This window comes from Trachypithecus francoisi, unplaced genomic scaffold, assembly GCF_009764315.1.
Source record: "Trachypithecus francoisi isolate TF-2019V2 unplaced genomic scaffold, Tfra_2.0 Lachesis_group0, whole genome shotgun sequence".
NCBI lineage: Eukaryota > Metazoa > Chordata > Mammalia > Primates > Cercopithecidae > Trachypithecus > Trachypithecus francoisi.
In genome coordinates this window covers 135,939,599-135,954,100 of record NW_022681453.1, presented here as the reverse complement: position 1 = coordinate 135,954,100, position 14,502 = coordinate 135,939,599, and positions in this window count along the sequence as shown.

Sequence of the window (14,502 nt, the reverse complement as noted above, 5' to 3'; positions counted from 1 at the left end):
GCCCACCTCTGGCCCACAAGAAACACTTGGAGCGCTTGCCCACCTACTCTGGGTGGGGGCCATGCCCTGACAGCAGTGCCCTCTGCAGCCAGCCCCAGCACTGCTGGCCCACAACCCTTCCTCTGGGTTCCCAGGGTGGGAGTCAGGCCACACTCACTCATCCACTTGAGCTTTCTTGGATCCTGCAGGCCCAGTTCTCTGTGTCTCCAACATCTCAAAGCTCTCTGAGAAGCTCTGGAGGCCCCCTTGGCCTGCCTGGAGTTAGAAGGTGGTGTGTACCTGCCACAAGCCTTGCCAGAACCTCCTGCAAGGGAAGGCTCAGGTCCTGGAAACAGCACGGCAGCAGCTCTCTCCAAAGAAACTGGCTCCCAGGGTCCCGCAGCCCTCCACTCTCTCAGACCCCTTTTTATATCCTTGATGTGCCCAGGGGCCCAAGTGAGTGGCACCATTTATTTCCCTTGTAAACCAACTTCATAGGAGAGGCATGTGGTTCGGTGCCCTGAAACCTCCAATATTGGTTCCTTGGTCCAAACTGGGACAGGGATAGTCCGTTCACCACTGGGTTAACCATCTTTCTCAAGCCACATGAGAACTTTTTCAAATGGCAGACTGTGTCCAGTTTTTTGTTTGTTTGTTTTTTGTTTTTTAAAGAATATCAGAATTTAAAATAGCGGTGTATCTCACGTGGTAAGAGTGAGTGTTGTCTGGCGAAACTGTTGATTCAGCACTATATAAAAGTTGGGTGAGTGCCCATGTGTGTGTCCTGGTGAATGACAGAGAATAAACTTTTTACTAGGAATCTCAGTGAAAAGAACTTAAAAGCAGCACAAGAACAGAGTCAATGTCTGCTTTACTCAGCACTGCATCCCGGGACTATCTCAGTGGCTGGCACATGGTGGTAACTCAATGACTATCGCGTGTGTGAGGAGAGGAGGGAAGCTGGAGACTGTGACCCCACCGTGAGGCTGTGGGGGAGTCAGGTCTTTCTCACAAGCTCCAGGGATCCTAACTACCACCTTGGTCTGGGCCAGTGGGAGGCTTCCTGCATTGTTCTTGAAACCATGGCTTGGAGCCCGGGCTTCTCAGCCCCTTAGGTGGGGTCTTCCCTGGCTGCCTGAGGTGGGCCCTCACCTGGCCTGGGATGTGGGCGGGCTCACCTGGAAGGAGGAGTGAGTGAGGCTGGGACGTGGCTGAGGCCGGGAGAGGAGGCCTGTACTTGCAGCAAGGCTGCAGCTGCCGCTGGGTCACTCTGGGGTGAGGCTGGGGTCCAGGCAGCGGGTGGCTTTGTGAGTGATGGATGCGGCTCCTGTGTCAGCGGGAAAGCATGCAGCCCAAAGATCTCAGCCCTTGGCAGGGAGAGAGATGCTCCTGGACAGACGTCAGCTCTCACCCTGGGGGCCACGGCAGTGTTGGCAGCTTCCCTACCTCCGTGCCAGGAGCTCCTCTGACATCAGCCCTGATGGCCACGAGACTCAAACCCCAGGAGGTTGGGAGGGGCCAGGGAGACAGAAGCCCAGGCATTCCTACAGGCAGAGACAGCAACTGGGGACAGTAACTGAGAGCGAGGCAAGGGTGTGGTGGCAAAGATGCCAAAAGGCAGCCACTGATGGGCTCAGAGAAACAGCAGGGACTAGTGTCTCCTGACCCTGGCTGCTTCTGAGACTCTGTGTGTGCTGGCATGGTGCCTTTGCACGCTACCATTGCTCTAAGCACACTGTTACTGTGCAGCCCACCTGTGAGTCTAAGGGCGGTGCAAGGCCAGGCCAGACCTGTTTGTTCATAACACAGTCTTCAGCCCCTGCCCCAGCACCTGGCACAGATAAGGAGCTGGGAATATTTGCAGAAGAAAAACTGATTGATCAGCCAATTCACTCTCTGCTGAGTTCCCCTGGACCTGCTCCTCTGTTTGAACCCTTCTTGTCCCCTCAAGTTTCCTGCCCCTTTTCTCACCAGCAGTCCCACTTTCCACTCTGTTTTTCTGGAAGGAGGTCAGACACAGGACCATTTGAAATTCTCGCCAGATGGAGAAACACGCATGGATTCACCATGCACTTGTGCACACACAAGGCACAGAGGCTGTAGTCAGTCTGTCAGGGATGAGGAGGGGCACAGGGAGATCCCTGAAATCCCAGGAATGAATGTCAGGCTTCCTGTCGCAAACCTCCTTGGGCCAGGGCCCTCAGGACTTTCCCAGGGACAGAGGCAGGCAGACAGGCCAGAGAACAATCAAGCAGAGAGGATGGGTGAGGAACTTAGTTCAAAAATGATACTTAAAGGCTGGCAGTTGCCAAGCTCCATCTGAGGGCATCCCAGAGGGACCCCAGGGTCCCTTCAGGAAGCACCACCCTCATGTGGGTATCCCAAGCCAGCCTGAGTGGCAGGGGTCGGGGCCAGGCCAGCCTGAGCTCAGCACATGTAATGACCATCCTGACAAGCACTTCCTCCCATGCCAGCTCACGGAGCTGGCATCCCCGGGCAGCTGCCAGGCACCTGCTGCCGGAGAGAAAAACCCCATCATCCCAGCCTTTGTGGACAGACAGGCCGGCTCGGATTCCAGAAAGGCGTGCAAGGTCAGAGTGGAGCCCCCTTCCCCGGATGTGGGCTGAGCAGCCAGCAGTATGTCCTGTCCTCCCGCCTGCCCTACTCCGTGCTGGCCTCTGTGTGAGGCAGAGCATCAGGGAGTGTACACTGGGATCTTTGGTGCAACTGGCCAGGGGGCCGAGCTTGCCTCCAGTATTTGTCCTGGGAGCTGTCTCCCCTTGGGGCCCATGTCTGCCACTCATCCTCCCAGGCATCACTCCCTCCCTGGCAGAACCAGGCCACTTCTGTACGGAAGACTGTAGGACTTGTGGCAAGGAAGGCAGAGGGCAGGGAGGGCTTGCCCAAGAGCCCTCCCTGTTTAAGAGAAGCCGGTGTAAGAGAGATAATTGGGGCTCCTGTATCCTGTATCAATCTGTCACATTTATAGCCATCACTCCAGACAGGAGACAAGGAAATGACAAAAGCCAATAAGGCCAATAAATAAAGGGTAATGGAATAATCAGTATGTGCAGCCTATTCCCTGAGCCCCAGAGCCAGGAGCAGGGCTCAGCCCCTCCCTTCGGTCTCTGTCTCAGCTTCACCCACAGGCCCCAGGAGACAGTTAAAACCACTCAACAGCCCCCACGGGGGTGCCCGGCTGGATTTCCAGCTGCTCAGGCCAAAACCTTTGACATCATCCTTGCCTCCTCTCTTTTTCTCACACCCCACATCCAATCCGGCAGGAAATCCTGTTGGCTCTGCCTTAGAAATATATCCCAGGTTCAACCACTTCTCAACATCTCCTCTGCCACTGCGTTCGTCTGCACCGCCATCATCTCTCTCCTGGATTCTTGCAGCGGCCTCCTCACTGGTCCTTGTCCCCAACTGCTCTCAACACAGCAGCCAGCATGGTCCTATTAAAATCAAGTCAGATTATGCTCACCGAGAGCCCTCCAGCAGCCTCATCTTACCCAGAGGAAAAGCCTTTCCACAGCCCTCACCCAGACCTGATCCATCCCTTGCCCATTTGCCTGGCTGAGCCCCACTATGGCCAGCCTCTTGCTCCACTTCAGCGACATCAACTCCTTACGGGTTCCTGAGCAGGCCGAGCATGTCCTGGCCCGGCACTGGAGCACTGGCTGTTCCCTCCCACCTGGAATGCTCTTCCCCCAGGGATCAGCCGTAGCTCCCCTGCTTTCTCTTTCAAGTCTTAGAGGTCACTTTTGCAATAAGGCCGACCATGACCATCCTATTTTCTTCACTTTCCCAGCCCATTGTTTTTATTTTTTATCAGTTTTAAGAAAGTATAACTTATCTACAATAAAAGGCACCCTTTTTAAATGCACAGTTTGATGAGTTTTGACAAATGTTTAAACAGTACAGCTACCACCATAATTAAGATATGGAACATTTCCATCACATCAAGAAGTTGTCTCATCTCCTTCATGGTCAGTTGGCTGTTCCTGCCAATTACTGATTGATTTTCTGTTCCTATAGATTTGCCTTTTCTGGAGAGTTCATATAAGTGGAGTAATTTTCATATGTAGCCTTGTGTGCCTGGCTGCTTTCACTTAGCATAATGCATTAGAGATCCATCCACGTCATTGTCTGTATCAGTTGTTCCTTTTTATTGTTGAATAGTATTCCATTATATGGGCGTACCACAGTTTGTTTTCCATTCAGTAGTTGAGGGACATTTGAGTTGTTTACCATTTTTTGCTATTGTGAATAAAGCTGCCATGAACATTTGTATATAGATGTTTTTGTGCGCTTATGTGTTTTAGGTGTTTTTTTGTTTGTTTGTTTGTTTGAGATAGTCTCACTCTGTCACTCAGACTAGAGTGCATTGGCACAACCTCCGCTCACTTCAACCTCATCTTCCCAAGCTCAAGCAATCCCCCCACCTCAGCCTCCCAAGTAGCTGGGACTACAGACATGCACCAACATGCCCAGATAATTTTTTTGTATTTCTGGTAGAGACAGAATTTTACCATGTTGCGCAGGCTGGTCTCAAACTCCTGAGCCCAAGTGATCTGTCTGCCTCAGACTCCCAGGCATGCTGGGATTACAGTTGTGAGGCACCACACCTGGCTATGTTTTTATCTCTTGGGTAAATACCTAGGAATTGAATTTCAGAGTTACATAAGTAGTGTATGTTTAACTTTATATGAAATCGTCAAAATGTTTTCCAAAGCATTTGTTTGCTTTTCATTCATCAATGAGAGTTCCAGTTGCTGTATATCCATGCCAGCATTTAGTATTGCCAGCCTTATCTTTCCTTTAACTTTAGCCATTTGAGAGTATCTTGTAATTTTAATTTGGATTTCCCTGATGACTAATGATGTTGAGCATGTCTTTTTCTTCTTCAAGAGACAGGGTCTCACTCTGTCACCCAGGCTGGAGTGCAGTGGCACAATCATAGCTCACTGTAACCTTGAACCCTCAGACTCAAGCGATCCTCCCACCTGAGGCTCCTGAGTAGCTGGGACTACAGGCATGAGTTATTTTTTTTAAAAATTTTTGTAGAGATGGGGGGTCTTGCTATGTTGCCCAAGCTGGTCTCAAACTCCTGGGCTCAAGCAGTCCTGCCTAGGCCTCCCAAAGTGCTCGGATTACAGGCATGCGCCACCGTGCCCATAATGTGAGCATCTTTCCATGTGCTTATTGGCTATTCCTCTATCTTCTTTGGTGAAATGTCTGCCACTGTTTTAAAGAGCTCTCAACAATGCTTATATGCTTACATCATCATTGGAAGGAACAAGCCTCCCTGTGCGTGATAAACTCCCACTGCTCTGACATGGGCTTTCTGTGTGATCTGGGGAAACTGACCTCACTGTTCCGGTCTCTGTTCCCTTGTCTGTAAAATGGGGAAAATAACAACAGCTGCTTCCCAGGGTAGTGTGAGGACTATGAAAATTAAGATTTGTAAAGAATTTACAATGATCCCTGAAATACAGTAAGCACTTAATAAATGTCTAGTATGATGACAGTGATGATGATTACTAACCCCTATGTGACTTGTTCATGTCAATCCTATTTCCCTCTTAAAGCCTGATGTTTTCATCTATAAATGGTTGTAGGAGAGGGTTTCTGGACAATCTCTAAGTCCTGTCCACAGTAGCATCCTTGAGTTCTAGAATAGCTCTGTTTATGGACACACCCTTACAGGCCCCTTTCCCCTCCCAGGGCACGCCCAGCAGCCACCCACCTACGGGACTCTAGAGTTATACACACAAGGCAACAGGAAGCTCACCTCGAACTACTGCCCTCCAGAAATGGCCTAGGGCCCAGCTCCTTAATCACCCACAAGAAGAACCATGAGAAACTGAAAGGATCAGGGGGAGATGGCTAAGTCAGAGGCAGAGCTGGGAAGGGCAGGTGACACCAGGCAAGACCAATAGACAGTGGGAACCTGGGGAGAGCAGTGTGGCCTTACAGGGCCGCATCTCCTGCCCCCGCAGTGGCTCCGCATGCTCTCCCACTCCAGTCCTCTACCTCCCACTAGGCAGCTCCACAGGTCTGCAGGCCGAGGCCTCCAGCTGCCCTGCCTGCATCCCTCCCTGACTCAGGGAGAAAGCTGGGCCCCCCAGGGAAGCATCTCAAGTCCTTAAGCCCCTCCCTTGGGGGCAGTGGGGTGGGGAGGAGGACAGGAATGTTGGGAAATCAGTGCACACAGATCTGGGGCTGGTGCCAGGGTGCCACAGGGAGCGAGGAGGAGGTGATGAGAGAAGGGCACAGCAGCTCAGCAGGGCCCAGGCCGCAGGCAGGGCAGGAGGAGTGGTGGGGATGTGACTGGGGGAGCGGAGAGGGCTGGGAGGCTGAGAGCAAGGAGTTATAGAGTTTAGAGGCTAGAGATTTCTGAAAGACCAGATCAGGGAGAAGAGGAGTTCCCGAACCGCCAGGGTGCAGGAGGGGTGAGGAAGATGAGAGCAAGGAGCAATGGTGCCGTTGCGCCCAAGGAGCAAGGGAGAAGAACCTCTGGTCCTCCCAGCCTCCCAGGCCTTCACTTCCCCTAAGCATACTCTTCACACTTATTGTCATCTCCTTGATCATGGGCAGCCCTACCCAGCCTTCCCAGCTACCAGCCCCCGCCAGGACTCTCTTGGCACCCCAGCCACCCAATGTCCTCCTCCCTTCAAGGCCAGCCTCCACCTCCATGCTGCCCTCACCACCCACCTGCTGCAAGGCCCCCAGCACAGAGCCCCCATAAGCCAATTTCTCTGCTCCCACACCCCAGCTGAAACCCACCCAGCCCCAAGCATAGGCTCACTATAAAGCCATGCATCTGCCCCCTGCCAGCCCTACCTGCCACCTTCTCTCTCCTGTGGACACTCTCACATTTGAAGAATCAATGAATACTGAGCAGCAGGGCCAAATGAAAGGCTCCAGAACCAGAGGGTCCCCTTCCTCACTCACTCACTCCCACCAAATGAGATCAGCCTACATAGGGACCAGCTGGGGAAACCAAGGCATCTGTCCACTCTTTGTTTAGTAACCACATATTGAGCATCTTTTAGATAAAACCAGACAAGGTCCCTGTCCTCAGGTAGCTCACAGTCAAGTTAGGAAAACAGGTATTCACCTCCAATCCACAAAGAAGGCTGTTTATAGTTACAAAACTATATGGCGGGGTAGGGGAGCACAAAGTGCAATGAGGGAGAATAACCAGTCAGGTGATCTCTATAGGGAGAGATGAGGGTGGCTTGGACCAGGATGGGGATAGTAGAGAATGAGAAACCTGGGAGCTATTTCGGATGCAAAATTGGTAGAGTGCTCAGAAGTGGGAGAGGAGGTATCTCTGGTCTCTGGCTAGGACAGCCGTGAAAGTGCCACAAGAGGCTTCCTCAGATCACCTCCCAGGCAGCCCCTCAGGCCTCGTACACCTGCCCCACAGAGCCCTTGGCAAGCAGAATGGATGGCTATTTGGGGACCTATTCTAAGAATGAATCCCAGGTCCCATCCACCCAGATCCTGCCTCCTACAGCTACCATGGGGAACCAAGCTGTAAAAAAGAGCAAGTTCCCAAAACCTATTGAGGCAGCGCCCGTACGTCGCTGGTGATGGTGAAGACACTGGCATCTCTGGTATCTGTGAATGCAGCTGTTTGAACTGTCCCTTGGGCACAGAGCACAAAGGTGGCCTCAATCCACTTTTAATTTTTTCTGTTAACCAATCAAGAATTTACATGACACATCCAGTCCCTCCCTTAAGGGATTTTTACTTTCTGAGTTGTTTTTGTTTTGTTTTGTTTTTTTAAATAGAGATTGGGGGTCTGACCAGCACTGCCACATCACTATTGAGGACACTCATAGCATCCTCACAGGGATAGTATCACTCCTCAAAGTCAACTGGAGCCCAGGGGCTCCCCACTATGACTCATATCTAGGTGGCAGTCCCTGGCCAGGAACACAGGTACAATGTCAGCATGGCAGAGTCTCCAGAGCTCCCAGCAGTTAGCCTCACTCCATGCTAAGGACAGCCTTACCCCAGGAAACACAGGTGGGTCCTTGTTGTAAGCCCCAGTCACCACCCTAGACTCACGTGTTCCTCATATTAATCTCATTTCAGAAGCCCCATGGCCCAACGCCTTTACTGAGACCACTTCACTCCATCTCAACAAATTCCCTTCACTTCAAATCCCAGGAGCAGCAGTTGGATAGCATTTTCTTCCCTCACAGAGGTTCTGGGCTCCCTGTGTCAACTGATGTGCTTCCTCCAGGGAACAGCTTTGCATACCAGAGATCTCAGGGAGAGGAGGCTTTGGATCTAGTCTCAAAACAATAAACTAACTCCAAGTGGGGGACCAAGGCTACTCATTCTTCACCCTATGTTTGCATAACTAAGAAAGCTATTTAAGTGGCTTTCACTAAACTCCAGTTATTTCATTTTAAACTGTCCCTGTGACTTGTGGACACAGAGAGTGGACTTCACCAGGCACGTAAATCCTCCTCATTGGTCCCCAGAGCCTTGAAGAGGCTTATCTGGAGAACAGACCTCCCACAGCACCCCATCCCAGCCTCCACACAGGCTCTGCTCTGAGTGCTTTTCAGGCAGGGAAAAGGAACACGTCCAGGTGGAAATCTTCCAAATGTGTCTTCCCCAATCACCTTGTCACCAGATTGTTCTCAGCAAAAACTTTCTCATAAATTATCTTTGCCTTTGGCTGTTCACACACAAAGGTCACATAGTTGTCTGCCTCTGGTATCACACATGTAGCTGTAGAAATGGTTTCAGAGGTTCCCACAGCTGGAATCTCCAGAGGAATTTTGATCAAGAAAAGGGAAATGAGGTCATGATGAAGAGAGAAAGGGAGGAAAGATAAGGTGGGGAAGGCCTGGAGAGCTAGAGGAGGAGACGGGAATCTCTACCTAGGTCATCTGGCTTCTTTCCCCCTTTCCATCCCTAAGCCACACTTTCTTCAGCGGCGCCCGCACCATCGCATCCAAATGAATGGATAATAAAAAAGGCCAACTGGAAGCAATAACACACCAGTATGAATGAGCACCCACAGCACCCAAATCTTGGTTTCTAAATATCGTTCCCCATTAAAAGGAACCAGGGCTTCTTGGTGAAATGGCTGATTCAGGGCTAGAGCCAGGAAAACACCAGAAAACCTGGAACATCTTATTGTGCCAGAAAGCAAAAAAGTGCTCAAAGACAGATAAGGATAAATGTCAAAAGACACAGGAGCCAGTATGACTGGGCCAACTAGTAAGTTTAGAAGTAATGATGGTGTAAAAATTATTAGTGGGCAAAAACTAGTGGGTAGAAGTTTGATGAGGAATACAGTCTCAAAGTATGTCCCCACAATTACTTAATAATTAGAAAGAGAAAATAGTAATTCTACAGGAGGGGGAACAGACACCACTTAAACTAAGTGATCAAAGATGATATCATTAACAAATGGAAAAGCTGACATAGTGTGCCTCCTGATGTAAGACTCTGAGACAGACACACCTTCAGTAATCATCCTCAAACATATCACCTGAAAGTCATAATGAGGACACATCCAACAGGATTCGAGCAACATTATTCTTCAAATAACTGGCCTGCACTTTTCAAAATTGTCAAATTCAAGAAACACAAAGAAAGGCTGAGGAACTCTGCCAGATTAAAGGAGGCGAAAGAGACATGAAAACTGAATACAATGAGTGGCCCTGGAACATTAAAAAGAAATAGAAATAGGCTGGGCTTGGTGGCTCACGCCTGTAATCCTGGCACTTTGGGAGGCTGAAGTGGGTGAATCATCTGAGGCCAGGAGTTCAAGACCAGCCTGGCCAACATGGTGAAACTATATCTCTACTAAAAATATAAAAATTAGCTGGTTGTCGTGGTGCATGCCTGTAATCCCAGCTACTTGGGAGGTTGAGGCAGGAGAATCACTTGAACCCAGGAGGCAGAGGTTGCAGTGAACCAGGGTCACGCTACTGCGCTCCAGCCTGGGCAACAGTGAGACTCTGACAAAAAAGAAGTAAGGAAAGAAGGAAAGAAAGGAAGGAAGGAAGGAAGGAAGGAAGGAAGGAAGGAAGGAAGGAAGGAAGGAAAGAGAGAGAGAGAAAGAAAGAGAGAAAGAAAGAAGATATGATGAGACAACTGATGAAATGTACATATGGACTGTGGATTCGATAACAGTATTAATCAATGTTAGATTTTCTAATTTTGAACTGCACTATGGTTTTGTAAGAGAATATCTTTGTCCTTACCAACACACACAAGTATTTAGGGCAAAAAAGGCATGATGTATTCAACTTATTCTCACGTGATTCCAAAAAAATACGTGCGTGCATGTGCGTATGTGTATATATACTATATATAGTAGATATGTAATACAGAGTACATCATAAACACACACATATATATGAGAAAAGAGAGAATAAAATAAATGTGCAAAATATAAACAATTGCTGAATCTGCATAAAAGGCGTATGGGAATTTCTTGCAACTTTTCTGTATCTAAGTTTGAAATTATATTAAAATAAAATTTACAAAAATATTACTAATGGCCAGTGATTACATTGTACCCGATATGGTTTAAAACACTTTACATATTTTAGCTCATTTGGTACTTACAACAGTTCTACAAGGTATGTAGTATTATCTATCATCCATGTCATCATCTTCATTTTACAGATAGGGAAACCAAGGCACGGGGCAGTTACACTACTTGCTCTAGCTCCCCCAGCTGGTTCAGATGGCAGAGCTGAGATGTGACCCCAGGCTAATCGGCCTGGGCCAAGTCTGTGCTCTCAGGATGCTCTGATGCCTCCTAAGCTATGCAGAGGCTGAGAATGGAACCCATAGACAGGAATGCACACAGGGGAGGACAGGCACACCCTTCCCCACAGACACACACACAGTGGGGCTGCCTGGAAAAGTATGGTTACAGCCTGCTAATCAAAATAGTCTTCAGATCTGAACACAGAAGAGAGCCTTTTAGAGCATGGAAGGAAGTTCAGAGTTCAGTGTCATAGAGCTTGGGGGCTGGACACCTGGACCAAGACCCTCCACCCTGAAGGGTTTCCTGTAGCCTCTGGCTTGGTCCTATTTGTCTTCTCCTTCCCCTTCCCTAGAGCTCCAAATTTCTGTCTCTCTTTCTCCAAGACTTTTCTGCTCCCTCCACCCCATCCCAATGAACCCAGAAATAAGAAGTTTCTGGTATGGCCTTCTGGTGAACAGTGGCCTTAGAGGAAAGAGGTGGGCCCAGACAGAGAAATGGCCCAAAAGCCAGGGAGTTGGAGGGGGAAGACTGGAAGCTGATGGTCACAGTGATAGAGGAGATGGGGTAAGGAGAGGAGACAAGAGGATCAGCCATTCAAGTCTGCCCAGGGATAAGAAGCACTGTGTGTGTCAGGACCCGGCATCAGCAGTCACTGCAGGAACAGCCCTGATGGGGGTGGGAGGTGGTCATCCTCCTTGGCACTTTGCCAGAAAGGACTGAGGGAGAGCTGTCTCCTACCATCTCTAAGAAGGCTGAGGCCACATGGAGCAGAAACAAATCTCCAAGCCAGGGGCTGTCAGGGAGGGTGCCTGGTTGCTAGGGCCTGTCTAGTCTGACAGGGCAATGGGGGTTGGGGGAAAAAGATGCTGACATCTGAATTCAGAAGTGGAGTGGACCCCCACCATCACCCTCCCTGCCGAAGGGCCTGTCACAAGGCGGCCGTGGCTCACACCTGCTTATCAGCACTGGGGTGTGGAGAGGGTGTCGCAGACGGGAGATAGGGCTGGGACAGGGCTGTCCACACCGGCCCTGCTCTACCTCCCTCATTCACACCTCCTCAGAGGCCCTCGGCCCACTTTGCCCCTGCGGCCTCCAGCCCGCCCCACTGTGCCTCTTCTGCAAACCACCCCAGCAGCCTGCCTTGCTCCAAGGATTGCTCTGCCCTGGACAATTAAGAGACACCAAAGAGGAGGGACGCTGGACACTGTCTAGCCCCAACCCCTCACTTTACAGATAGAGGAACTGGAGAGTGAGGTGCAGCCACTTACCTAAAATCCTATCGCAAGTACACCGAGGAGCCAGAACTAGAAGGCAGGCTCTCACCCCCGACCAGAACATGAGTCTGAGTTTCAGCGGGGGCACCCCCGAGAGCAGGGTTCCAAGGGTCATAGTGAAGGAGGACTGAGGGGCACATTTATCCCTGAGGAGGGCATCTGTTCATATGTTAGCCTCATGCAGGGAGAGAGAGCACAATCACATCATATCATCGTGAGCTCCACCTGCCTTGGATGAGACCCCCCAGGGCAGGGCTCTTCCATCTCTGCCTCCAGACAAGCTCTCTTCCATCTGAGTGGTGATGGCTGGCAAGGGGTCAAAGACTGTCTCTGAAGTGGTGGGCAGAGTAGGGGCACGGAGCACATCAATCAAGAGTTTAGTGTGAGAAGCCAGGGTCCCTTCACGGTTGTGGTGAGGGAACCCGAACATCATCCCGTCTGGTGGTCTAAGAAGGAGCCAGTTGGGCCCTAGTTGCACCAAGGCCTCAAAGGTGCTAGGGAGGCTCAGCAAACTTAAGGCCACTGCATGCCATTGTCCCCACCCCTTCAGCCTTGGAGGACATTTGGGTAGATCTTTCCGTCCAGGCATCACAAGAGGTAGGACATTTCATCCTGTGCCTGTGGAGTAACTGGGGCTGAAGGAGGGAGATGATGGGAATAATTCTGAGATCCTGGTTGGGGGTAGGTAAGGGGGTGGCGCTTTACACCTGCACACAACTGGAAGACCTAATTTTAGCTCTGCTTCTCCCAGGGTCAAACACACAAAAGTCCTTGCTCAGCACACTCTGACTGCCACCTCCACGCTTCCATCTTCACACCAGGGTGACTGCTTCAGACCAGAGACCAGACTGCAGAGCCTAACATAGGGTGCCCAGGGAAAGTGCCCTGGGAGTTAAGGCATGCGTTCAGCAATGCTCAGTACCCAGGTGTTATTCAAGACACAGGCTTGCCCACAGCCACAGAGCAGGACCCAGGTCCCTACCCTTCTGTGTCCCCATGCTCCCGACCCCAAGTAAATGAGCACATTAGCACTCAAGCAGGATAAGCTCCACCTTTCTGACTTGCTATGTAACTCCAAAACATTTCTTGAACACTCACTATTTGCAAAACCCCGCAGGAACCTCAGAAAAGAATCAATTCCATTATGTGCCTGCCTCTAAAGAGTTAGCAGGGCACTGTAGGGCTAAAATGGGTAAATGCACAAATGACTGAATTAGAAAGCAAATGAAAATAACTACGCAACAACTTTGAGGGATGAGGAGTTGAGGGCAAACATTAGATTGGAAGCTGGAAGATCTTGGTAAATTCCTAGTTTGTTTCTTTGTTTGTGAAATGTGATGAATCACGCCAATTCAAATGGTGGACTGCATAAATTCTGACTGGAAAGCGCTTTGCAAACTGTAAAGCATGGATATGCTCAAAGGGCTGGTAGCAACACATCACAGTCTTAGGATTTGGGAAGAGATTAAACCGCTTCCACCACCACAGGTTAACACCATACTGAGGTCTGGCTCTGTCCTTCACTCTCTCAGATCAGGATGACCTTTATCAGTCACCAATAATCATTCTCAAGAATTCACAGTAACTGGCTACTATTTATTAAGAGCTTACCAAACTGCATATGTTATCTTATTCAATCCTCAACCAGTCCTGCGGGTCTTCCTCAACTTGCTTACAGATGAGGAACCTGATACAGAAGGATGAAGTCAGTTGTCCTCAACTGCCCCGCACTGGTAAGTGGAAAAATGATTATGTGGGACCCCAAGTCTCCCCAGCAGCCTCCCCGCCCACTGCTGGTGTCCAAAGCATTGGCCCAGCCATGCCATGTGGACCCAGAGATGCGGCAGGCACTCTCCCTGTCCCAGAGTGACTCACAGGCAAATTGTGATGGAGCCCTATTTCTCCATAGTGCAATCAATTCAGGGTTTTTCTTTCTAAAGAAACAGAAATGGGTTGAGTGACTTGGCTCAAGTCCATAATCCCAGCACTTAGGGAGGCCAAAGTGAGAGGATTGCTTGAGGCCAGGAGTTCAAGACCAGCCTGGGCAACATGGTGAGAACTCATCTCCAGAAAAAAATTTTTTAAAAATTAGCCAGGCGTGCTGGTACATGCCTGTAGTCCTAGCTACTCAGAAGGCTGAGGCAGGAGGATTGCTTGAGCCCAGGAGTTCAAGGTTAGAGTGAACTGCAATCGCACCACTGCACTCCAGCCTGGATGAGAAAGTGAGATGCTGTTTCTATAAATAAATAAACAAACAGAAATGAACTTAATAGAAAATATCAGAGCACATTATGAAACTGGGTATGTGAAGCGGGTTGCCATGTAAAGTGAATTTTTTATCAGAGGGATTTTCCATGGCTCTGTCTTGTTCAATGTTTTTAACAAACACATTGAAGGCTTGTTTATCCAATCTGCTATCTCAAAGCTCGGATGCATAGCTAACATGTCAGATGGCCAAATCAGGATCATCAAGAATGTGAACTCACTTGA